Here is a 24,032-nt window from a genome sequence, read left to right on the forward strand (position 1 = left end):
TTTTATCAATTTCTATCAAAATGAAAATAGCTAGTTTTCCCCCCTTCAAATTTTCTGAGGGCAGGAATTGTGTTTTCCCTTCAATAACTAGCATAGTGCTTGGCATATGACAGGCATTAAATATATGTTGAATAAATGCATAAAATAGGATGTTTCTGGGATATCTTATATGTCAATTTCTAAGCCAGTTCTGTGCTATGTTAAATGTTGTGTCACAACAATGTATTTTATCATTAGCTAGAACAAAACATCTCATTAATATTTGTATTCAAAATTTTCTTTATGATCCATGACTCTTTCTTCAAGTAAACTTTAGAAAGTTTTGACAGACTCTAAAATTACCTGTACTAGAATTTTGATTTGAATTATGCTAAAAATATAAATTAATTTCAGGAGTAGTGATATTTTTGTTGTAAGTACTTTCCCACTCATACATGTGTGATAGTCCTTATTTCCTTTATAGCTTTTAATAATTTCTTTTACAGAGTTATTCATAAGTACTTTGTGGGTTTTGTTGTTACTGCTGTAGTGAGTCAGGATGGTTGATGCCACTGGGAGTTACATTTATTTATTTTTTAAAAATTTACTTTCTGTTTATTGCTGTTATATTGAAGTTATTACTGCAAATTTATCCTGTATCCTGAGACTTTTCTTGATTCATTTTCTAAATTCTTGTAGAAAATTGTTTGTAGTTTTTTAGTTGACGTGATGATTGTCAGCACTTGAGAATAATCTCATTTTTAGCTATTATAAATCCTATTTTGTTTTTACAGTAAGAGGTGGAAATTGAAGACCTAAAGTAAGATTCTAAAAGTCTACTTTTAGTTATATAGCCAGTGGGAATTTGCTGTATGATGCACAGAGCTCAAATCCAATGCTCTGTGACAACCCAGACGGATGGGAGGTGGCAGGAAGGTTTAAGAGGGAGGCACAGTATTGTAAATTATCCTTTAATTAAAATTTAATTTTTAAAAAGTCTACTTTTGAGATAGGGTTAAATTTTCACATCTATTTCAGAGACAGATAGATTCTAGTAATTCTACTATGTGTGTATATATATGTGTGTATGTTATATATAATATCTGTGAAACGGGTTTTAACTGCTGGATCTTTTAGGGGACAAATAGTTGAGCTTTTTCAGAAGCAGAGAGGATCTCCATACTATACAACATTCTGACATATATGTCATCTCTTCCTAGTCCTTTCTAAACCCCACCCCACTTAGCTCTTGCCTTTGGCATAATATCCCCAAACCTCTCACTAATGGGACTCTTGACCTGGAGTCATCAGGCTGTCTGAGATCAACAACAAGGCGTCTCAAGCCCAGCATGCTTTCATGGGGCAATGTGGAAAGGCAGCTATCCAGCTCGGACTTTGGCTATATCCCCATCACACCAGAACTCCTGAGTAGAGGGAAAATGTGAGTCATGAGAGCCTGCCCCATTTAGGGCCACAGGGTGAATATAGGAACCCAGGAAGCATAAAGTAGAGCCCAATAGAGGCTACACCATTTTAAAAATGTTGCCTAATTTATTGCTAGTCAATAATATTCAATTTAGTTGAATATTTAGTTGAAGTTGGCTAAGATAGAATTCTCTATTTTCTAAAGAAAAATTTATGTCCTAATTAAGGCCAGTATTCGACTTGATCATTTATTGTGAAGGCAATGAGAAGTGTTAAATAGGGCTTTCGTTTGCATTCACTGTGTGGGATATTTATGTAAGACAACCCAGCACCTTGGTGGGTTTGGGTAAATTAGTTCTTGTTTCGTGATGGGAGCTGAGAAGTAATAAATAACAAAATAAAGGGGACAAAACAAGTATGAAAGACTCAGGCTCACATAACACCATTGATACTTTTGCATCTGAAGCGTTTATTCTTTGCACTTTCACAGTTATCCAGTTTACGTTCCATGTATTTCATCATCACTATGTGAGGGATTGCCCTTCCCCTGCATTCTCTACTTGTACTTTTGGAAGTTATTTTAAGGACTGTTTGGACACTTTGAGACTACACTGGCCTCTGAATATCCACACTGAAAGGTAGAGTCCTTAAACTTTTGCGATTGTCGTGACACCAGAATATCAAGAGATGTGCAGTCTGAGTGATAAGAACAAGACAAAGGAATCCTTATGTGTACAACAGTGTCCAATGCTTAGTTTAGGGTGCATTTAAAAAGATAAGATAATGAATTATGGGTTTTTTTCCAGTGTTAGAATAAGTCAAATGAATAAAGCTACTTCACAATCTGATGAAAATGATTAACTAGACCAAAGTGTTTTCTGCAGAGTCTACCTGAAAAAAGCTTAATATAGTGAACTCATAATTTTTGTACATAACTGGCATATTATTTTAATCCATTGTATTTAGAAATCAGTAGATGGTTTACATTTTCTTTAATAGCAACTGATTAGTTTAATGCTTTCTCCTGTTGTGAAACTATTTTTTCTAACACTTCATGGCAATTGTGGATCTCTTAGGCTCAAAATATTATAAATCTTAAGAAAAACCATGATAAGGTGTTTTGTTTTCCCCAAATTAAATAAAACCTGGTGTTTGATTTAAAGTTAAGTCTTTAGTTGTCACCCCCCTGTATTAAAAACCATATAGAAGAAATATATGAGGCTGTGAGTGAGAAAATCTTAACATCACATCTGCATTGTTGACATGACTGGGAGAAAATTTGTTTTGAATAAAATACAGCAGAAAGTACAACTTTAACTCAATAAAAGTTATTGCTCTTTTGTTGACAGACAAAATGAAATTTGGTAATTGATGGTGCATTTACAATTTGAAAATTATCATCCTTGATAACAAAATAAGAAAAAGAACCAGGTGGCATTTTTTGATACACGTATTGAACAGCACATAATAAATATTTTGATAAACCACATGTCACAGTGGTGGTAAAATGCCTAAACCAGATCACTGGGTTCAAATTTAAATACTAACACTTAAGCTAGCTGTGGAATTCTGGGTTACCTCAGAGTTCATTGTCCATTGCCAATTCCTTCCCTGGTGGCTCAGTCAGTAAAGAATCTGGCTGCAGTGCAGGAGTCCCAGGTTCAATCCCCGGGAACATCCCCTGGAGAAGGATGGCTAACCACTCCAGTATTCTTTCCTGGAGACTTCCATGGACAGAGCAGCCTGGTGGGCTATATAGTCCATGGGATCGCAAAGAGTCAGACATGACTGAACGACTTTCACTTCACTTCACTTCACTGTCTATATTATACGGGTAATAGTATCTCACAGGGTGGTTTGCTGGGGATCCCAAAGGCCACCTTTAGTCTCAATTATTTGTTAGAGGGTTCCCAAGATTCAGAGAAGCTGTTATACTCACAGTCATAGATGGGTATTGGCATATATACACTACTGATACTATGTGTATGATAGATAACTAATGACAGCCTACGGTATAGCACAAGGAACTCAAATCAATGCTCTGTGGTCACCTTAATGGGAAAGAAATCCAGAAATGAAGGGATACGGGTGTAAATGGCACCCCACTCCAGTACTCTTGCCTGGAAAATCCCATGGATGGAGGAGCCTGGTGAGCTGCAGTCCATGGGGTCACTAAGAGTTGGACACGACTGAGCAACTTCACTTTGACTTTTCACTTTCATGTACTGGAGAAGGCAATGGCAACCCACTCCAGTGTTCTGGAGAATCCCAGGGACGGGGGAGCCTGGTGGGCTGCCGTCTGTGGGGTCACTAAGACTCGGACACGACTGAGCAACTTCACTTTGACTTTTCACTTTCATGTACTGGAGAAGGAAATGGTAACCCACTCCAGTGTTCTGGAGAATCCCAGGGACGGGGGAGCCTCGTGGGCTGCCGTCTGTGGGGTCGCACAGAGTCGGACACGACTGAAGTGACTTAGCAGCAGCAGCAGCAGCAGCAGCAGTGCGTATGTGTAGCCGATTCACTTTGACCATTTTTGTTTACCTCTTCTGTGTATCCTTGCCACCTCTTAATATCTTCTTCTGATAGAGAAGAGATTGTTACTGTTTCTGTCCTTTATCGTGCCCATCCTTGCACGAAATGTTCCCTTTTTATCTCCAGTTTTAGTGAATAGGTTTCTAGTCTTTCCCATTTTGTTTCACTTCTCTGTTTCTTTGCATTGTTCATTTGAAAAGGCCTTCTTATCTCTCCTTGCTATTCTCTGTAACTCTACATTCGAGTATATCTTTCCCTTTCTCCCTTGCTTTTTGTTTCTTTTCTTTCCTCAACTATATGTAAAGCCTCCTCAGATAACCACTTGGCCTTCTTGCATTTCTTTTTCTTTGGAATGGTTTCTCTGCCTCCTGTACAGTGTTACCAACCTCTATCCATAGTTCTTCAGGCACTCTGTCTACCACATCTAGTTCCTTGAATCTATTCATCACCTCCACTGTCTAATCATAAGGGATTTGATTTACATCATACCTGAATGGCCTAGTAGTTTTCCCTACTTTCTTCAATTTAAGCCTGAATTTTGCAATAAGGAGCCGATAATCTGAGCCACAGTAAGTTCCAGGTCTTGTTTTTACTGACTGTAGAGAGCTTCTTCATCTTTGGCTGTAAAGAACATAATCTGATATTGGTATTGACCATCTGGTAATGTCCTTGTTAAAGGAGGTGTTCACTGTGACCAGCATGTTCTCTTGACAAAACTCTGTTAGCATTTGCCCTTCTTCATTTTGTATTCCAAGGCCAAACTTGCCTTGTTATTCTGAGTATCTGTTGACTTCCTGGTTCTGCATTCCAGTCTCCTATGATGAAAATGACATCCCTTTTTGGTGTTAGTTCTAGGAGGTGTTGTATGTCTTAAGGGCACCTGCATGTGTTCATACTCAGTTGTGTCTGACTCTTTGCGATCCCCTGGTCTGTAGCCCACCAGGCTTCTCTGTCCACACGATTCTCCAGGCAAGAATACTGGAGTGGGTCACCATGTCCTACTCCAGAGGATCTCCCTGACGCAGGGATCGAACCCATGTCTCCTTTGCCTCCTGCACTGGCGAGTCACTTGGGAAGCCCCTAAGGGCACATGGGGATGCCCTTAATTCTCTGAACCACCATGTGTGACCACATGTGTGAAGTGGTCACATGTGGTCAGCCAGGGAAGCTCAGCTGACCTCTGGTGTCTAGAGTTTTATTAGAGGTCAGTCACAGAAGCTTGCAGCACCAGATGACTGACCTCACTATTCAGATTTCAGCCACCCCTCTTCCAGCAAAACAGCTGTTCACCATAAATTTATCTGGGCCACCTAGAGCAGTAGAAACACGTATGGAGACTTTATCAGTCAGCCTATTCCAAGAGCTCAGAGGTCATCTTCCAGGAGCTAGACTAAGGCCAGTTCTGAAGAAGGACCTTTCTTTAGAAAGGATAGCATTTCAGGAACTCAAGCCTGCTGAGTTAACCCTTGCCTGCCCAGTAGTTATGAGGAATACATGAGTTGATCCAAAAACTTAGAATAATGCTTGGCGCATGTAAGCAAATAAATGAGTCAGCTGGACTTCTTTCCTGTAGACCTCTGTGAGCTGAAAGAAGCAGATTAAGTTGAATACAAATAAGAAATAGCTGTATTCCATGAATCTTGTGATCATAAGTCCTCAAGATTGGAATAATGGGTATTACAAGCAAATCAAATATTTTACCTAGGAAAGAGGCATTCCTATAGATGAAGCTATTTGCAAAACAGAAATAGAGACACAGATGTAGAGAACAAATGTATGGACCCCAAAGGGGGAAGGAAGGCCTGGGATGAACTGAGAGATTGGGATTGACATATATGCATTATTGATACTATGTATGAAACAGATAATGAATGAGAACCTACTGTATAGCGCAGGAAGTATAGTCAGTGCTCTGTGGTGACCAAAGTGGGAAGGAAATCCAAAAAAGGAGGGGATATGTGTATATGTATATCTGATTCACTTTGCCATATGGCAGACATTAACACAACATTGTAAAGCAACTATACTCCAGTAATTTTTTTTTTTTTTAAAGAGGAGTTCCTGGTGAAACACCAAATCCTAACATTTGTCTTTTTGTTCTTTGCAGAGCTCTGAAATCAGCAAGGCCGTAATAAAGAGTAGAAGTATTTAAAGAATACAAGAAAGCAGGTACGAATGTGGTTCTCAATAATCAACCCATAATATTGATTTAGATTGATGATTTATTCAAACCTACAGCCCCCATTATAAAAATATTTTACAAAAATGCAAGTTTGATGTTTTAGAATGTGTATGACTGCATATTATAGATAGATAATTATATCCTAAAGAGGAACTTATTTCTATGTATACTTTAAATCAATTTTGAGGATTTCAGTTAGGCCAGCCCAAGGGACACATGGGCTTCCCTTGTGGCTCAGCTGGTAAAGAATCTGCCTGCAGTGCAGGAGACCTGGGTTTGATCCCTGAGTTGGGAAGACCCCTGGAGAAGGGAAAGGATACCTGCTCCAGTATTCTGGCCTGGAGAATTCCATGGACTGTATAGTCCATAGAGTCGCAAAGAGTCAGACACGACTGAGCAACTTTCTCTCAGGGAGATATGTGAAGGAATTAATTATTATTATTTATTATTAAATTGACACATATTTATAAAAGACCTGCTATATGGCAAACACTCATCTATGAGGTATTTGGTGACCATAAATTTGGATAAAACAGGCATAGTCTCTTCCTGCCTTCATGGTGCTTGTAGTCCTGTGGACATGATATGAAATAAATAAACAAGTATCAATACGTAAATAAAAACTGTGATAAATGTTATGAAGAGAGATTCTGTAGGGAAAATACTGGGAAAGAAGAGAGGAATCTATTACAGATGGACTAAACAGAGGGTGTTTCTGTGGAAGATGGTGTTAAGCTAAGAGCTGAAGTATAAAGAAAAGAGTCCCAGGTAGAAAGAACAGCAGCGAATAAAGAACCTAACTGACAAAGATTAAGGAAGGTCACAGAGGCGGAGAGAAGCAGAAGATGAAGCGGTGTTGAAAAATGAGATTTCCCTGATGACCCAGTGGTAATGACTCCATGCTTCCAGCACAGGGGATACAGGTTCCATCCCGGCACAGGGAACTGAGATCCCACATCCCCTGGGGTGCAGCCAGAGAGAAGGAAAATGAATGGCTATGGCAATCAGCCCGGGCCCATAGGGTCTCAGTGGTTATGGTAGAAGCGTCTTCAGACCAGCTTTGCTTGACGCCGTTTTGCCCTTGGCATTTCTGTCCTACGTCATTTGGTCTTTCTTCTGGTCCCCTGGGTGTATTAGTAGAAGCTTTCAAATCTACCACCCAACCCTACCCTCCTGCATCTCCTGCCAGTGTACAGCGTAAAAAGCTTATGACTGCATAATAAGTTTCTCAGTGAGTCCGAATATTAGTTCCATGATCTGTTCTATATAAAACGGTTTGGGATCAAAAAGGTTTGAAAATTTCTGAATACTGTACCACTCTTAGGAGCTTTAAACATGCATCAACATAGGTTCTGGGAAGTTCTGTAGTATATACATATATGAATGTGTTTCTGTATGTGTGTGCACCTTTAGTGAACTTGCTATTGCTTAACCATTATTTCCAGGTTTACATTAGGAACTGTTTTAGAAGTTTCTTCTTAGAAATATGTATTTTAAGGGGTTCCTTATGCTCCTGAGGCTGGCCTGCTTTTAGTAACTAGACCTGTTTTATGGATTTGCACATTAAGTTGTGTTTAATAATTTTCTAGAATCTGGATAATTCAAGCCAGGAAAAAACAAACAAACAAACAGTTTGCTTCAGTGGGTTTAGCTTTTCAGGCAGAAGAGTTTTCTTGACCTGAATTATGTGGTTAATTGCTTCAAATCCTGATTATAGTTTGTATGTGAAAATAATACCTGAAAGTACCAATAAGGAATACTGGAGTAAAAGCTTACTAAGTAATCTATCCTTATGGCAGAAAGTGAAGAGGAACTAAAAAGCCTCTTGATGAAAGTGAAAGTGGAGAGTGAAAAAGTTGACTTAAAGCTTAACATTCAGAAAACGAAGATCATGGCATCTGGTCCCATCACTTCATGGGAAATAGATGGGGAAACAGTGGAAACAGTGTCAGACTTAATTTTGGGGGGCTCCAAAATCACTGCAGAAGGTGACTGCAGCCATGAAATTAAGAGACTCCTTGGAAGGAAAGTTATGACCAATCTAGATAGCATATTGAAAAGCAGAGACATTACTTTGCCAACAAAGGTCCGTCTAGTCAAGGCTATGGTTTTTCCAGTGGTCATGTATGGCTGTGAGAGTTGGACTGTGAAGAAAGCTGAGCGCCGAAGAATTGATGCTTCTGAAATGTGGTTTTTGAGAAGACTCTTGAGAGTCCCTTGGACTGCAAGGAGATCCAACCGGTTCATTGTAAAGGAAATCAGTCCCAGGTGTTCTTTGGAAGGACTGATGCTCAAGCTGAAACTCTGGTACTTTGGCCACTTCATGCGAAGAGTTGACTCATTGGAAAAGACTCTGATGCTGGGAGGGATTGGGGGCAGGAGAAGGGGACGACAGAGGATGAAATGGTTGGATGGCATCACCGACTCCATGGACATGAGTTTGGGTGAACTCCGGGAGTTGGTGATAGACAGGGGGGCCTGGTGTGTTACAATTCATGGGGTCGCAAGGAGTCAGACACGATTGAGTGACTGAGCTGAACTGAAGTAATTTTCAATGTTAATGTTAGTAATATTTGTTCTCTTAAATCAAAGGAAAACCACACACACAAAAATAGTACCTGCATCTTAGCTGCTCTGAATCTTATTCCTCTCCACTGAAAGCGCTTATGCTCCTTTATTTGTAAAAGTCACATAATTTTAAAAGTGAGAGAGATATCTTGGGTTAGTGCCTACTTTAGAATCTAAAGAAATGATTGGTTTTGTATAAAATGTGGAGATTCTGTATTTGCAGCAATAAAAGTTCATAGTGTTAGAGTTAACCTAAGGTTATCCCAGAAGAAAGATTCTCAGCATGTGTTGGAAAGAACACTGACTTTTTAAGATCAATTCAGTATCTTTCAATTCAGTTAACTACTCAGTTAACTATTTCTTTAAAAAAAAATCTTGAAAACTTCTCCAGTATTTATAACTTAGAAACAAAAAAGCCTTGTTTCTTCCCCAGAAAGATGAGACAGCTGTCCCTTAATTACTGCTCTTGTGGTTTGCTTTCTACTAGAGATGTGTTTCAAATTTGAAAACTAATTAGAAATCTTAATTGAATATGGCTTAAAAAAAGAAAAGAAAGTAAAATGATTAACATGAAAACATAAAACAGGGAGGAAAACAGAGAGGGTAATATTACAGCCAGATTGAATAATCACCTATTTTAGAATGAGTTGGTGCCTGAGGAACACGCTTTCTGGCATGAAATTGAACTTTGCTGTTTCCTTTTTCAGAAGGAATTTTTACAACTAAATGACAGTTCTTTTAATTTCTTTAAATTGTTTTCAGGGACTGTATTTTGCTCAGTATAAAAACAATGGATTTTTAAAGTGTTCAAACTGGAGTTAAATCCCTTCTCCCTAACTCATTCTCTGTCTGACCCTGGACAAATTTTCAAATTGTTCTCAATCGCAGTTTACCCATTAAAAAAATGGGTATTTTAAGAGGTCCTTTAAAAATATCCATTCTACAATGTGGTTTCTTTAGCATTTGTCTCAACTTACACACTGACTAGATAACTTCTAGTTAACTAGATACCTTCTAGAGAACTTCTTTCAGTTCTAGAAAGGGAAAAAGAGAAAAAGTGAAAAGGAAACGAAACTAAATTTGAGACTGTACATTTAATATCTAGCACAGAATATTGCCAATACCATAGGTTCAGAAATTTCTTGTTGATTCTGTTCCTTGGAGGCAAAGACTAGAAGGCAGGTTCATTAATCCTTTTACCTGAAGTATTTGTTGTGATTTTCTTTTTTTAATTGTGAGTAGTTTGGATTCTGCTGTCCAGAGTGTAAATCCCACTTAAGGATATAGTGACATATTGCTCCTGAATTACTCACAGTACTTTGCCTCTGTGTTGCTCATTTATTATTTGTTTAATAATAGGCATAAGGGTTGCTCAGTTAGTATTTGTTTACTTAGAGTGAGGCAGTGAACTAACAGGGCAGGAAGTAGGTAACCCTGATTGCCCTATCTTCTGGTTTACAAACACCATGTCTAACATTGGAAACACAAGTGGTTATGCCTCCCTGTGGATGATTTCATTCAGTGATACTGTACCCACTTCCTGTTGCTGCTCCATGCGCTCTGCTCCCATCCGACTAGCTAATTTCCTGTTATTTACGCATATTCTACATTTGCAACTTTAGCTCTTTGTTTGCACTGCCTCCACTTTCGGTATTTTTCTTCCTTCTTTTCTCTCATTTTCCCTCCCTCTTCCCTGCCTCCCTTTCCTTTTATCTGTACCTACCTTTCCGGTGTATAAATCTCTTACAGTCTGGCCAAATAGCATCTCCTCCATGAAGCAGTCGCAGGTTATCTGTTGAGATAATTATCTTACCCACTTTGCTTTCTGTTTTGTTGTGTGTTGTGGTCAGGCACTGTTCCTTGTTGCCCATTTATTAGTATATAAGGTGACGCTGAACACAGTGCCAATGAGAGCCCAGCCACATTGTATATTAACGGCTCTTTCCTTTTACCCTCCACTCTATTTTTCTTACCATTTACCACACAGCTCAGCAAGGGACTGGACCTCTGACAGTGTTTGCTGCTTGATTGAACACTGGTTTCTGAGTTACTGGTAGTATGAATTTAGGCCACTGAGCACCAGGTTGCAATCACATCAGCCATGAGTCCAGTTGCCTTTCTAAATGTATTAGTTGTGACAGCTATGTACCTTGCAGTCAGGAGCCTAGCTCTGCCCCTAGTGGTCAGTTTAGAAAAAAACTGACATCTTAACAATCATGAGACTCAGTCCATGAACACACTGCTGCTGCTGCTAAGTCACGTCAGTCGTGTCCGACTCTGTGCGACCCCATAGACGGCAGCCCACCAGGCTCCCCCATCCCTGGGATTCTCCAGGCAAGAACACTGGAGTGGGTTGCCATTTCCTTCTCCAGTGCATGAAAGTGAAAAGTGAAAGTGAAGTCGCTCAGTCGTGTCCAACTCTTCACCACCCCATGGACTGTAGTCTCCCAGGCTCCTCCATCCATGGGATTTTCCAGGCAAGAGTTCTGGAGTGGGGTGCCTTTGCCTTCTCCGATGAATACACACACACATGTATATATCTTCATTTGATTTTGTCTTATTTCTTTTATCAGTGTTCTGTAGATTATAGCATAAAGATTCTGTTCATATTTTGTTTGATTTTGTTTCTAACTTTTTGCTTTTGGTCCTATAATAAATGGTTCTTTTGAAAAGTTTATTTTCCCATTTTCATAGCTATTTTGTAGACAATTGATTTTTGTATACTGACTTTATATTGCACAACTTTGATAAAATTTTTTCTAGCTTTTTTGGTATATATTTTTGGCTATTTTCTACCCAGGCAATCACGTTGTCTGCAAATTTGTTTCTTTCCAATTTGTATGTCTTTTGTTTTTTTCCTTGCCTTATTGCTTTAGTTATGACTTCTGCTGTGAAATTGAAGAGGAAAGGTGAAAGTGGAAATTCTTACCTTATTCGTGATCTTAGCATCAAAGTACTGAGTCTTTTATTTTCTAGTTGTGATGGTAACTGTAACACTTTTGTAGATTTCCATAATCAAAGTTCTCCTCTTTCGTTCTTAAGTTGCTGAGAGTTTTTTGTTTGTTTATTAAACAGTTTTCTGAATGAGAGTTTCTTTTTTCTGGATGTTGAATTTTTGTCAATTACTTTTTTTGCCTCTTTGAGGTGATCATATGTATTTGATTTTTTAATGTTGCATTCCTAGATAAACTCCTCTGTATACTGATTCATTCTAGAATGAACTACTTTTATATACTGTTGAATTAGATCTGTTATAGCTAAGCTTTGGTTGATATTTTTTTTCTGAGTCAAAATTCATGTTTTTCTGTATTTTTCTTTTCTTATAGCATCTTTGATTTTGCACTGGGATAATGCTGGCCTCATAAAAGAAATTGGAAATTACTCCCTATTTTGGGTTTTCTCAAAGAGTTTGTGTAGATTTTTATTATTTGTTCTTCAAATTTTTAGTACCACTCATCAGAAAAGTCATCTAGCCTGGAGTTTTGTTTGCAGCTTTTAAACATGAATCCAAGTATTGTAATAGGTACCGGACTATTCAGCTTATACATTTCTTCTTGAGTGAGATTTGGCAATTTTTGTTCAAGTAATTTGTTCAATTTTATATAATTACACTTTATAGCTGATTTAAAATATGCTAATTTCTGGTGTATAGCAGAGTGATTCAGTTATATATACACATATATAGTCTTTTTCAGATTCTTTTCCATTATGGTTTATTACAATATACTGAGTACAGTTTGCTCTGCTATATAGTAAGACCTTGTTTGTTGTATTTATTTTCATATTATTCAGAATATCTCTTTATTATTTAAGTTCTAATTTGTAGTGATGTCTCCTTCTCCATTCCTGATATTGCTAATGTATAGCTTCTCTCTTTTGTCTTGGTCAGTCTGGATAAGTTTATCAATTTTAGTTATCTTTGGGATTTATTGAATTTTTTTCAATTGTTTTAATTTTCAATCATACTGATTTCTGCTTAAATTTGTTATTATTCCCTCCCTTATGGGAGAATGTAGTCTTTCTAGTTTTACTAGAAAACTAGTTTTATGAAAATGTACTCTTTCTAGTTTCCTAAGGTAACTTGGATCATAGATTTGAAACTTTTCTAATATTAATATAATAAATTTTTGTAAGTACTTCTATCATGGGTACATTCCACAGATTTCATTATTATTCTTTACTTTCATAATTCAAATTATTTTCTAATTACTTTTGTGATGTCCTCTTTGGCCCAGTGGTTAAATAAAGAGTGTGTTACCTATTTCCCTAATATTTGTATTTTTTAGATATTTTCCTGTTATTGAATTCTAGTTTAATTACATTATGTTCTGAATATACACACATATGATTTAAATTCTTTTAAACTTGCCACAGTTTTTTGGCTCATGTCAAAAAACAAGCACTTCCTTCAGATCTGAACTGAAAGAAAACGGGGGAAAATGAAAAGTCACCGCGTGCGGTGTCTGTCTTTACACTTTAGTTCCCTCTCACAACTTTCCTGCTTTTGTTTATTTGTCAAGATGCTCAAGTAGCTTGCTTTTTGTATCTGCTTGTAATCAGTGAGGCATATAATATTCAGTTTCCTTGGTCCATTTCTGCTAGAAATGCAATACCTAAAATTTTGCATATATTTATTTAATCCTCTCCACAATTCATTAAACAGGTATTAATATTTTCCCAACTTATGATGAGGAAACTAAGGAATGGTTTGATTTAGTTAATTGCCCTAGATCCCAAAGGTGCAGAACCTCGGTAGTCTGGGTCCAGAATAGCTCTCTTCACCACTTTGCTATGTCACTCCTGCTAAATTACTGTAACAATACATGCTGTTCCTTCCCAGCTGGCTCAGCAGCAAAGAATTCTGCTGCCAATGCAGGAGACACAGGAGACACGGGTTCAGTCCCTGGGTGGAGAAGATCCCCTGGAGAAGGACATAGCAACCCATTCCAGTATTCTTGCCTGGAGAATCCCATGGACAGAGGAGCCCGGCTGGCTACAGTCCAAGGGGTCACAGAGTCAGACACGCCTAAGCAACTAAGCATACAGGCATGAGAGGGATTCAGATATGCACACTAGACTAACATAGAGTTTTGAAAGAGCCTAGAACAACAGCAAGAAATAGTCAAGTCAAACAGAGACACACTTAAGAACTTGCCAGACAAAAGGAAAATAATTGATGAAGAAATTCCCAGAGAGTTCACTAATGGGAAAGGAACCAGGCAGTATTAAGTGCTAAAATGTTCATGGGAGGGAGAGAGGGGTTTGGGGAGTAGGGGGTTGGAGAGAGGAGGGAGAGGAGGGTGAAGAGGTGGATGTTATATTGCTTATGCTATTTAAGGACTGAAAATTAGTACTTTTGACAGAATATAAAAATCTTTTCCATTTAAACAGGTTTTTCTATATAGCAGATTGTCAATAAATACATGTCACATGCATTAATGATTATGATATTTTCTTTCCTTACTTCTCCTTACATGAGAAGTGAAAACAGCCCTAAAAGTTGGAGAGCCTTAGCTTGAGACTGTAAAGATGGGAAAGGAAAAAGATTTATTCAGTATTCAGCCATAAATCAATGACTTACTTTCACATAAAACTATACTTAAATTCCATACTGTCTCAGTAATAGCCCTTCATATATTCTAGCTGAAAGAAGCTTCTCTGATGGCTCAGTGGTAAAGAATCTACCTGCAATGCAAGAGCTGCAGGAGACATGAGTTCGATCCCTGGGTTGGGAAAATCCACTGGAGGAGGACTCGGCAACCCACTCCAGTATTCTTGCCTGGAGAATCCCACGGACAGAGGAGCCTGGTGGGCTACAGTCCATAGGGTTACAAAGAATCAGACATGACTGAGGTGATTCAGCATGCATACATATTCTAGAGGATCCTAGATTAGCTCATATTTTAAAGGGAATTCACTCAATTAATCCATGATTTCTTTAGTTGCATGAGAGGCACCAGAGAAACTAAATGAATTTGCAGGTGGAACAATGGCTTGGAACTTCACTACTCAGCCTTGTTTTTTTTGTTGATATTCTTCCCAATTCAGATTTAACAATTAAATTTTATTTTTTTGAGTGCCTATCGTTTGCTCTTATTGTAGTGCAGTTTTATTGAGTAAATATTTTAAGGGAGAGTGTGTGATTGTGTACACATTTGAGTGTAGAGAAACTGCTTTCAGTGAGAGAATTCAGACTTATCATCTGTATGCAGTAAGCAGTATGATGGAGAAATCTTTGGTCACACTATATTCTTTGCAGATAACCTCAGGCACTCTATGAACATCTCTGGAGAGTTAGAGCGAAATGGTAATGATCACAAATATGCATTTATTCTTGCCTGTCATAATAAAAAGCAGAAGATAAAATTTTAATTAAATTTATTATCTTACTTTGGAATTTCAGATTTCAAAAGAAAATGAGAAATTAATCATCAGAAACCATGGCTAATTCAGTCAATACTAATTTGAACCTGAAATGTAGTCTCAAAAGGAATTCAGTTGGTTCTGTGAATGAATAACTTCTGATGTCTAGATTAGAAATGGCCTGAGGATATAGCCAAAGCTTCAGTTTTAGTTTTTTTCAAACACATAGTATTTAACTGGCCTTGGGTGGATGTGTGGGACATTAAGGACTTTGCAGTATTTGACGTTGCTGAGATAGCACTTCCTCAAAGCCCTCTTTAGTACGTGTGAAGGAAGAATCAACCTCCATCCAAATTAAACTTCTCTCTGCACGCCTCTGCTTCTTGAGATAGGCTTGAGATGGACTGCTAGGAGCCATTACATTTGGAACACGCAGCTGCCGAATAATAGTATCAGGAGAAAAGCTCTGTCATCTTAAGTATAGACAGTAGACGCCTGTCCTTTAGATAATTTTCAGATGACAGAGAAAGCCATTTAAAAATATCCAAGCATCTAGTAAATTTCTATAAAACTCTCTTGTACCATTTTTTTTAAACCTCTGCTGTATAATAGCAATTAAAAAAACAAACAATATGTTTAGGGCTGGTGACCAGTTTTACAAGCTTTTGTTAAGTAAGCAAAATGTCATGTGTCACATGAAATATTTATAGAGAAAAATTTCCTTGAAATTTCAACCTTTTCCGGAACATTCGATGAAAATTCCTATTCTTTGGATGTTGTGTGAGTAGCAACCGAAAGTGTCATACTGTGAAGGAAAGAGAAAAGTCAAAAAGAGGTTAATATTGTATATTAACCCATATCTGTGGAATCTAGAAAAATGGTATGCTGCTGCTGCTGCTAAGTCGCTTCAGTCGTGTCCGACTCTGTGTGACCCCATAGACGGCAGCCCACCAGGCTCCGCTGTCCCTGGGATTCTCCAGGCAAGAGTACTGGAGTGGGGTGCCATTGCCTTCTCCGAGAAAAATGGTATAGATGATCCTATTTGCAAAGCAGAAATAGAGACACAGATGTAGAAAACAAATGTATGGATGCCAAGGAGGGAGTGGGGTGAATTAGGAGATTGGGGTTGACCCACAAACACTGTTGATACCAATATTACTAATGAGAACATACTGTATAGCAAAAGGAACTCTGCTGAGTGCACCGTCGTGACCTGAATGGGAAGAAAATCCGCACGGGAGGGAATTTATGTATACGTATGCCTGATTCATTTTGGTGCACAATAGCAACTGACATAGCATTGTAAAGTAACTATGCTCCAATAAAAAATAATTTAAAAAAAGAGAGAAAGTTAAAAGCCCACCTTAGAACAAAAGAACTTCTAACCAACCCCAGAGTGGCTGCTAAGCCTGTGGAGCTTTTCTGTCCCACCTCTGGGTCTCAATGTTCTCATCTCTTAAATGGAATGAACCCTGGTTTCCTTAAGTCTCAACTCTGTACTGTGTTAGAACATTTTATCTCAGTGTTTGAAAGAGTGGTTATAGTAGACATATGTAACCAACCTCTTGGGAAGCGTTGTCTGAGATTAAATCAAGCATATTTTCACATATTTACTTTGTAATTCTTCAGATTGCTTTCCTTTTTGTGATGACACAGAACACAGTGTAACAAGTCAGGTGGCAGACTTGCTATATTCCCAAAGCTGCTCCAAGTGCTTCCTGTTAGGATCTTTGATTTAGAAACTTTAAGTTCTGGGCTTCCCTGGTAGTGCAGACAGTAAAGAATCTGCCTGCAGTTCGGGAGACCCGGGTCCAGTCCCTGGATCAGGAAGATCCCCTGGAGAAGCAGATGGCACCAGCTATAGTATTCTTGTCTGGAGAATCCATGGACAGAGGAGCCCGGCGGGCTACAGTCCCTGGGTTGCAAAGAGTGAGACGTGACTGAGCGACTAAGATTTTAAAGTCTGGTGCAAATCTGTTGTGGTGCTGAAGTGTTCTGAGTTCTCAGGGTTAAGGATGCCTTATCACTGGAATTGACAGAGCCTCCCTTTCTTACTTTATATACAGTGGAGATACATGTCGTTTTTGTCCTAAACTGAAGCAGATCAGCAGCCGGCAGACTGGCCTCTGACACTGAGCCAAAGGCATAAATCTTCAACTATGCTTGTTCTAGGGAGTTCTCTGTATTGCTTCTTTGTGTTCTGTCCTTCTGAACATCAAGAATTTGCTAGTTTCAGTGACCATCTGATACTCACTGTGATTTAGACCTATTTCTTACCTTATATTTGCCTTAAAGTGGTGGGTCTCAAGCTTGAATATGCATAAAAATCATCTGTGCTATGATGTGAATTCAAATTTAGTAGATCTGGGGTCTGGCTCAAGGTTCTGCGTTTCTCAGAAGCTTCTGGGTGATGCAGACACCACAGATCAGGAACCACATTTTCAGTGGAAAAGCCTTTTGGTTATGTTCTATCCATGTGTCTTCTATTTCATGTCTGTGTTGATTCCTCATGTTAAAGGAAGCATAGCTAACTAAGTCAATACTGAGCCTCCAAAGCTGGATTTCTGATCAAAGTGGAGCCTTGACAGCTCACATCTTTAACCCTCTCATGACAAAGCATCACCTCACCAAATTTAATGTAGGTGGTTAAACCATACTGATGGCCTGAGGAATTCAACTGTCCTCTGACACAACTGGTTAATTGGTTTTCCTGGGCAGAATCATTGCCCCTGAATGTGCATCCATTGCTCTGATGAGAGTTATCCTCTGTCTGTTGAGGACACTCATGAGAAGACAGAGAGGATTTTGACCTTAAATATATGCTTGATTTTGTTTTTTAGGTAAAATATTTGCCAACTTATGCCATTTTTTCCAAAGAAAAACTTTTCCCTGAAATCATATTTTTAATTCTGCTATTACTTTTGAAAGATGAAACATAAGAATAAACCCCTGTTACTGAGAATATGACCTAAATCAAATTCCTTGTGATTGTACAGTGGAAGTGAGAAATAGATTTAAGGGACTAGATCTGATAGAGTGCCTGATGACTATGGACAGAGGTTCATGACATTGTACAGGAGACAGGGATCAAGACCATCCCCATGGAAAAGAAATGCAGAAAAGCAAAGTGGCTGTCTGGGGAGGCCTTACAAATAGCTGTGAAAAGAGACGTGAAAAGCAAAGGAGAAAAGGAAAGATACAAGCATCTGAATGCAGAGTTCTAAAGAATAGCAAGGAGAGATAAGAAAGCCTTCCTCAGTGATCAATGCAAAGAAATAGAGGAAAAGAACAGAACGGGAAAGACTAGAGATATCTTCAAGAAAATTAAAGATACCAAGGGAACATTTCATGCAAAGATGGGCTCGATAAAGGACAGAAATGGTATGGACCTAACAGAAGCAGAAGATATTAAGAAGAGGTGGCAAGAATACACAGAAGAACTGTACAAAAAAGATCTTCACGACACAGATAATCACAATGGTGTGATCACTCACCTAGAGCCAGACATCCTGGAATGTGAAGTCAAGTGGGCCTTAGAAAGCATCACTATGAACAAAGCTAGTGGAGGTGATGGAATTCCAGTTGAGCTATTTCAAATCCTGAAAGATGATGCTGGGAAAGTGCTGCACTCAATATGCCAGCAAATTTGGACAACTCAGCAGTGGCCACAGGACTGGAAAAGGTCAGTTTTCATTCCAATCCCAAATAAAGGCAATGCCAAAGAATGCTCAAACTACTGCACAATTGTACTCAGCTCACATGCTAGTAAAGTAATGCTCAAAATTCTGCAAGCCAAGCTTCAGCAATACACGAACTGTGAACTTCCTGATATTCAAGCTGGTTTTAGAAAAGGCAGAGGACCAGAAATCAAATTGCCAACATCCACTGGATCATGGAAAAAAGAAGAGAGTTCCAGAAAAAGATCTATTTCTGCTTTATTGACTATGCCAAAGCCTTTGACTGTGTGGATCACAATAAACTGGAAAATTCTGAAAGAGATGGGAATACCAGACCACCTGACGTGCCTCTTGAGAAACCTATATGCAGGTCAGGAAGCAATAGTTAGAACTGGATGTGGAACGACAGACTGGTTCCAAATAGGAAAAGGAGTATGTCAAGGCTGTATATTGTCACCCTTCTTATTTAACTTCTATGCAGAGTACATCATGAGAAACGCTGGACTGGAAGAAACACAAGCTGGAATCAAGATTGCCAGGAGAAATATCATTAACCTTAGATACGCAGATGACACCACCCTTATGGCAGAAAGTGAAGAGGAACTAAAAAGCCTCTTGATGAAAGTGAAAGAGGAGAGTGAAAAAGTTGGCTTAAAGCTCAACATTCAGAAAATGAAGATGATGGCATCCGGTCCCATCACTTCATGGGAAATAGATGGGAACCAGTGGAAACTGTCAGACTTTATTTTCCTGGGCTCCAAAATCACTGCAGATGGTGATTGCAGCCATGAAATTAAAAGACACTTACTCCTTGGAAGAAAAGTTATGACCAACCTAGATAGCATATTCAAAAGCAGAGACATTACTTTGCCAACTAAGGTCCGTCTAGTCAAGGCTATGGTTTTTCCTGTGGTCATGTATGGATGTGAGAGTTGGACTGTGAGGAAGGCTGAGCGCCAAAGAATTGATTCTTTTGAACTGTGGTGTTGGAGAAGACTCTTGAGAGTCCCTTGGACTGCAAGGAGATCCAACCAGTCCATTCTGAAGGAGATCAACCCTGAGATTCTTTGGAAGGAATGATGCTGAAGCTGAAACTCCAGTCCTTTGGCCACCTCATGTGAAGAGCTGACTCATTGGAAAAGACTCTGATGCTGGAAGGGATTGAGGGCAGGAGGAGAAGGGGACGACCGAGGATGAGATGGCTGGATGGCATCTCGGACTCAATGGACGTGAGTCTGAGTGAACTCCCGGAGATGGTGATGGACAGGGAGGCCTGGTGTGCTGCGATTCATGGGGTTGCAAAGAGTCGGACACGACTGAGCGACTGAACTGACTGAACTGAACTGAGTATTACCAAATTATTTTCCATTATGATTGGAACATCTTCAGTGCATGAAAGTTTCTGTTTCTCCAAATCCTCATTAATATTTGAGGTTTTGAGACTTTGAAATTTTCACTTATTGATGCTTATATAATTTCAGTCTGCTTTTCCATGATAACTAGTAAAGTTCAAAATCTCTTCTTGGCAATTTGTGTTTAATGTTTTTGAGTTACTTATTCACATGTTTTGCTAGTTTTTTCTGTTGGGTTTGTTTTTCTAACATTCTTAAGCTCTTCTGGAAACTAAATCTTTATTGGTTATCTTAATTGCACACATTATTTCCCTTTTCTACTTGTTTTAGGTTTTATTTCCTCCTTTTCTAGTTGTAAGGGAAAACTAGGATCACTGATTTGATATCTTCTTTTTTATAAGCATGTAATACTCTAAATTTCCCTTCAAACATATTTTGATATGTACTGTAGTAATTTCATTCTGATTCTAATGAGTGTGAGTATGTTTTATATATACACACATGTTTTTATTGCAATTCTATTCAATTTTTTCAGGTTTGTTTTATGATCTAGGATATAATCTTAGTGAATATTCAATATATACTTTGAAATAAATACGTATATTCTGTTGATGTTGAATTCATTGTATTATAAATGTCAATTAGGTCAAGTGGTTGGCAGTGTTATTACGTCTTCTATATCCTCACTGATTTGTGTTTACTTTTTCTGTCCATTACTGAGAGAGGGATGTTGATATCTCCAAGCATATCGTTGTAGATTTGTCTGTTTCTCCTTTTAGTTAAGTTTTTGCTTCATGTATTATGAAGCTTTGCTGTTAGACACGTGTGTGTAATGTCCCTTTTGATATTCCTTGGTGTAAAATCTATTTTAATTTTATTAATATAGTCACTCCAGTTTTCTTTTGATGAATGTTTGCATGGTTTACATTTTTTGATCCTTTTACTTTAACCTGTGTATATCATTCTATTTAAAATAACTATGAAGCATATATATCACATTTCAGTTCAGTTCAGTTCAGTCACTCAGTCATGTCTGACTCTTTGCGACCCCATGGACTGCAGCATGCCAAACCTCCCTGTCCATCACCAACTCCCAGAGCTGATTGAAGCTCATGTTCATTGAGTCGGTGATGCCCTCCAACCATCTCATCCTCTGTTGTCCCCTTCTCTTCCCACCCTCAATCTTTCCCAGCATCAGGGTCTTTTCAAACAAGTCAGCTCTTCTCATCAGGTGGCCAAAGTACTGGCATTTCAGCTTCAGCATCAGTCCTTCCAGTGAATATTCAGGACTGATTTCCTTTAGGATGGACTGGTTGGCTCTCCTTGCAGTCCAAGGGACTCTCAGGAGTCTTCTCCAACACCACAGCTCAAAAGCATCACTTCTTCAGTGCTCAGCTTTCTTTATAGTCCAACTCTCACATCCATACATGACTACTGGAAAAATATATAAATTTCATGTTTATATGAAGCATAAATATAACTACGAAGGGCTTCCCGGGTAGCTCAGCTGGTAAAGAATCTGCCTGCAATGCAGGAAACCCAGGTTTGACCCCTGGGTTGGGAAGATCCCTTGGAAGAAGGCATGCAACCAACTCCAGGATACTCACCTGGAGAATCCCCAGACAGAAGAGCCTGCTGTGTTACAGTCTGTGGGGTCATAAAGAGTCAAACACAACTGAGAAACTAAGCACGGAACAGCATGAAGCATATAGTCAGGACTTACTTTTTTTTCCAAGCTGATAGTCTCACTCTTTTAGTTGAAGTATCTGTGTCTGTGTGTATAGGTTGTTTGCATTTAATGCAATTATTGATGTGGTTGGATTAAGAGCAAACAGTCTACTTTTATATATTTTAGTGATATAATTGTATACTATCATTTTAGCGTGAAAATGAAAGTTAAAGTCACTCAGTCGTGTCCACCTCTTTGCAGTCCCATGGACTGTAGCCCACCAGGCTCCTCGGTCCATGGGGCTTCTCCTGGAAAGAATACTGGAGTGGGTGGCCATCGCCTTCTCCAGGGGATCTTCCTGACCCAGGGATTGAATGCTGGTCTCATCCATTGCAGGCAGAGTCTTTACCATCTGAGTGACCAGAGAAGCCTATCATTTTAGTGTGAAAGCGATAATAACTCCCTGTTCTTCACTCTCATCATCTTGCTACTGATGTTACTTTTACATACACTAGATTGCCGGGAGAAATACCAATCACCTCAGATATGCGGATGACACCACCCTTATGGCGGAAAGTGAAGAGGAACTAAAAAGCCTCTTGATGAAAGTGAAAGAGGAGAGTGAAAAAGTTGGCTTAAGGCTCAACATTCAGAAAACGAAGATTACGGCATCTGGTCCCATCACTTCATGGGAAATAGATGGGGAAACAGTGGAAACAGTGTCAGGCTTTATTTTGGGGGGCTCCAAAATCACTGCAGTTGGTGATTGCAGCCATGAAATTAAAAGACGCTTACTCCTTGAAAGGAAAGTTATGACCAACCTAGATATCATATTGAAAAGCAGAGACATTACTTTGCCAACAAAGGTCTGTCTAGTCAAGGCTATAGTTTTTCCTGTGGTCATGTATGGATGTGAGAGTTGGACTGTGAAGAAGGCTGAGCGCTGAAGAATTGATGCTTTTGAACTGTGGTGTTGGCAAAGACTGCAAGGAGATCCAACCAGTCCATTCTGAAGGAGATCAGCCCTGGGATTTCTTTGGAAGGAATGATGCTAAAGCTGAAACTCTAGTACTTTGGCCACCTCATGTGAAGAGTCGACTCATTGGAAAAGACTCTGATGCTGGGAGGGATTGAGGGCAGGAGGAGAAGGGGATGACAGAGGATAAGATGGCTGGATGGCATCACTGACGCAATGGACATGAGTCTGAGTGAACTCCAGGAGTTGGTGATGGAAGGGAGGCCTGGCGTGCTGCGATTCATGGGGTTACAAAGACTCGGACACGACTGAGCAACTGAACTGAACTGAGAAGCATACAATATCTTTGCTATTAATTGTGCTTTAGACCAGTGTTTGGTAGATACTAGTCTGCAGGTCAAACAAAGTCTGAATACCAATTAGTTTTGCAAATAAAATATTAGTGTCACATGGCCAGGCCTACCGGCTTATGTATTTTCACTATTTGCTTTCACGCTGTAGCATCAGAGTTGAGTGACTCTGACAGAGACTCCGTGACTCCAAAAGCCTAAAATATTTACTATCTGTCCTTAATGGGAAAATTAGGCCAACCTCCGCTTTGGGAAATTGTCTTTTTTAGTTGTCAAAGTAAGAAAAGGTGAAATTAACATTTATTTTCCTTTATACCATTTATAGTGCTCTTCATTTCTTTTGCAGATCCAGATATTTCTGTTACGTCATGCTTGAATAACTTCCTTTAGTATTTCTTGCTGTGCAGCTCTGCTTGTGATGAATTTGTCACTTTTTATTTGTCTGGGCAAAAGTCTTTGTCTCTCTGCATTTTTACAGGTTATTTTTACTTTGTATAGCATTTTTGTCTGATAGTTTTTCTTCTTTCAGAACTTTAAATGTGTCACTTACATAGTTCCTAAGCAGTCCAAAATGTTTTCTTGTTTCTAACATTCTATATGTACTTTGCATTTTTTGCTCTGGTTACCTTATATATTTTTTCCTTAATTTTGGTTTTTAGTAGTTTGAATATGATATATGTACAAGTTGTTTTTTTTTGTTGTTTGTTTTTGTCTTTTACTATTGGGGTGTGTGTGTATGTGACTATTCTGCTTGGTGTTTTCTGTGCTTCTTAGATCAGGGTTCTGATGTCTTTAAATATTTTTGTCTTTTACATTCCTAGCATTTCCATTTGATTCTTTCCAATAGTTTCTGCTAAAGATATCCATCTGGTCATGCAGGTTGTTTGCCTTTTCCACTACAATTTTTAGTGTATTCTCTTTCTGATAATTCCAACTTTCGCATAGTATGAGTCTGG

General features: G+C 38.8%; 1 protein-coding gene across 5 annotated transcripts in view; it reads left to right on the forward strand.

The window, feature by feature from the left end:
* Window positions 1–24,032, forward strand: part of INPP4B (inositol polyphosphate-4-phosphatase type II B) — an 883,288-nt gene that overhangs the window by 427,008 nt on the left and 432,248 nt on the right. For all 5 annotated transcript variants that reach the window (XM_069556830.1, XM_069556833.1, XM_069556829.1 and 2 more), the window contains one exon: window positions 6,047–6,108. The gene's annotated coding sequence lies outside the window, so the exon portion shown is untranslated. The remainder of the gene's footprint in view (window positions 1–6,046; window positions 6,109–24,032) is intronic.

Source organism: Ovis canadensis, chromosome 17 (genome assembly GCF_042477335.2).
Source record: "Ovis canadensis isolate MfBH-ARS-UI-01 breed Bighorn chromosome 17, ARS-UI_OviCan_v2, whole genome shotgun sequence".
Lineage (NCBI taxonomy): Eukaryota > Metazoa > Chordata > Mammalia > Artiodactyla > Bovidae > Ovis > Ovis canadensis.